Raw genomic sequence first — 3,513 nt, 5'->3', positions numbered from 1 at the left:
TATGCAAAAAGGTGAAGTTTGGGGTCATTTTTCTGGACATTAAACTTTGTTGTTGAGTCTTTAGGGTTGAACAATTTCGTATTTGAAGCAAATAACAAAAGCGTGTTTGGGAAAGTAAGGAATTCAACTCTTGATTATTAGAATTGGAATCTTCATGGGTGTGAAAATTTGATTGATCCCCACTCCAACTTACAATAAGGTTTATTAGGAAAGAAGATAAGGGAGTTCACATTTCCATGATTGTTTAATGAAATCTCGACTATATTTTAGAAAACAAAATATGGTTCATTTATTTACATTTTGCAAAAGAATTTTACTCATTAATCATTAGTTGACTGTTTTTTATATTGTTGGTTCTGTTCTTGTAATTCTATAAAAGTTCAAACGAAATGTTACATAAAATATTAGTTTATTTTAAAAATATTTTGACTAAACGATTTATTTACAAGAAAGAGAAGAGAGTTTATTAATTGACGATGGATCAATCAACCCATAAAAAGGACTGACTCTTGTAAAAGAAAAATGAAAATCCACGTGATATTCATTATTTTCCCTAGAATACAAGATTTTAAATCTTAATCACAAAGTGTAAATTTTTGTTGTTTATTTACATTGTTATTTAATTAAAAAAATTATATAAAAATTTCTATTTTATTATTGTGATGTTAAATATTCATTAATACGTTTGAGAAATTTATTAGTCATCACGAACTATTTCTTTAACTATATTTTTTGTATCCATAATATCGAAATTTAAAATGATTTCTTAAAAATAAGTCGCATTTTACTAACAACATGTTAACATATTCTTTATATCACTTTTGCTATAACAAAATTTTATATAAAACTGTGACATTAAATATCCCTTCTGTTGTGTGAATTTAAAAATTTTAAATCAATTGTATTTGAGTCTAGTTTCTCTAAGTTTTAAAACTGTGAGTCTGACTTCTTGCTTATTGAATACTGTTTGTTTAAATTTAATATAGAAAGTATGTTAGTGAATCATCATCAACATTTCTATTGTGTTATTTATCCTAAAATTATGTGTTTCCAAGTTAATTAGGTTTGAGATTAATATGCTCCAAATTTTGAAAAAAGGTAATTTTTTTTTGTTCGATGAACAAGGATCATTTTCTAATATTTATTCCTTTTTATTTTTCTTAACAAGTACATAAAATACTTGCAATAAATCTCTTTTGATTAAATTAGAAATGAGTTTCGATTTGTGGGAAACCCCAAGGCGAAGTTTTTTCCGGTGAAGAGGTGCTTGCAGTGGAACCAAACCCAAATTCATCCAACCCATCGAAGAACCCTTCAGGTAACCCATCCAAACCACCGTCACTTTCCTTCACCAACCCTTCCACCACCGCCGCCGCCGCCGCCGCCGAGGTCTCCTTCTCCTCTTCAAGCATAGGCAAATGCCCCTCGAACAGCGCCACGTGTCCGAACAACTTGTCCTTCCGCGAAAACGTGGTTCCGCACGAGCACTTCCACGTGGCCTCTCCCCGACATTGCTTCATGTGACTCCTCAAGTCCGAGAGCACCGCGAAGCTCTTCTTCCGACACCGCTCGCACGACAGCGTTTTGGGACAGTGGCTCCTCTTGAAGTGATTCCTCAGACAGAACACCGACTTCAACGGCCTGAACTTCTTGTGCGTCTTGTTGCGGTTGCATCCTTCGAAGGGGCACGAGAACCGCGTCGTTTTCCCACGCTTCTCGCCACGCGCCCTGCTCGAGAGCGCGTCCGCAGTCTTGAACTCGTCCCCGTGGGCGCGCATGTGCATCCTAAGGTTGGCATCGCGCGTGAAGCCCTTCCCGCACACCTCGCAGAAGTGGAGGTGCTGCGCCAGGAGTTCCATCGCGTCCAGCTCCACCACGTTTGTTTGGTTGGGAGAGTATTCGGACGTGGGAGTCTCCGAAAGGGAAAGCACGTCCTCCGACGCTGCGACTAAGGCTGCGCCGTTGGTGATGACGTGGCGAATTGCGGTTAGGATCTCGTTGGATACGATGTTCATTTGGTGGTGTGTGAGGAGAGTGTGAGATTGAATGGATTGGGAGACAAAGCTCTGAAGCGAATCCATTCGTGTGCTGAGTTGGGAGAGGTTGCGAAGGGAAACATGCAGGGAATCTTTGTTGAAGTTGATGTTGTTGATTGGGAATTGCTGAGTGGTGTTTGGCATGTGGTTTTGATTGAGAAGATGATATGATGAGTGTAAGTGATTTCCATGAACACTACTTATATATGGTGTGATCTGATGTCTGTTGTACAAACTTGAAATTGAGGACTCCATTCCTTTTGTCCATACGTGAGCACGTGTTGATGTCAATTCACAAACAGTACTACTTTTATATTTTTTCACTCTTTTTCTTTTTACCATCTTATTATTATATTTGTTAAGCTAAAGTCATGGTAATGCCAATTACTTTTCATTTTTATATTTGCACCAATAAATTTTGCATAGGTGTTCTTAAAGAATCATTGGAATCAGTAGAAATAAATAGTTTAAGTATTTGTAATGATATATCGATAGTTCAATTTGGATTATGGATATGTATTTGACAGATATTCGTATATGATATTTTATTAATATTTATTAATAAAATATTTAATTTATAAAATTTTGAATCTTTTATATTAATATATGCTTTTAATTTGAATTCATACAATAATTATTATATATTTATTTTATTTTTAATAATTATTATAGACTTTTCAATATACATACACTAGTATCATATAATAAATATATCAACATATAAGATACAAATCATATATGATATTGTATCCATAGATAATAGTTTTTAACTCATCGTTTTCTTTATATATTTTATCATATCAAAAACTCTTTCCATACATACCTACATACATACATATATACATACATACATACATATATATAATTTTCAAGTTAATTAGCAACAATTTTATTATTTTTTCCTATAAAAAATATTTTCTTTGATTAAAATTTAAAACTTATATTGATTCAAAGTTGATTTTTGGAGATTATATTTAAATAAAGTAAAAATAATTAGAATTTAGTTACTTTTACATTTAATCTAATTATTTTTCTTTATGATTGAGGACGTCTTCTTAAATATTTCCTTTTTTCTTTTTATGTTGATCCCAATTGACCTAATTTACATTAAAACATGAAAAGAAAAATCACATAACAATGTATGATATCCAAAAGAAATAAAATAATAAACTCAAAAAGTTAAAAAAATAAATAATTATGATTTTTATAATATATTAAATAGCTGTTCCAATATCAAGTTTATTAAAATAGTATCAATTTGATTAATTACTACATTTAAATGTTAAAAGTATTCTCTATAGTGGGTTTATTATGATTTCATCTCAAAAGGTATTTTAATGAATTAAAAGAGGAACATATGTATAATTTATTTATTTATTTTAACATTTAAATGGTATGAAATTTGTTGACGTACTACATAATAAAATTATTTATTTTCCAAAATGTATTTATTCACTACTGTCTGTTCGGTGGTGCA

At 31.8% G+C, this 3,513-nt stretch overlaps 1 pseudogene; it reads right to left on the bottom strand.

The window, feature by feature from the left end:
* Positions 1 to 1,132: 1,132 nt before the first annotated feature.
* On the bottom strand, positions 1,133 to 2,191 carry LOC148205520 (protein SENSITIVE TO PROTON RHIZOTOXICITY 1 pseudogene; annotated as a pseudogene).
* Positions 2,192 to 3,513: the final 1,322 nt, after the last annotated feature.

The sequence above is a fragment of the Vigna umbellata genome, chromosome 1 (assembly GCF_029865625.1).
Source record: "Vigna umbellata cultivar VRB3 chromosome 1, Vumbellata_1.0, whole genome shotgun sequence".
NCBI lineage: Eukaryota > Viridiplantae > Streptophyta > Magnoliopsida > Fabales > Fabaceae > Vigna > Vigna umbellata.
This window is presented reverse-complemented; position numbering and strand designations above follow the sequence as displayed.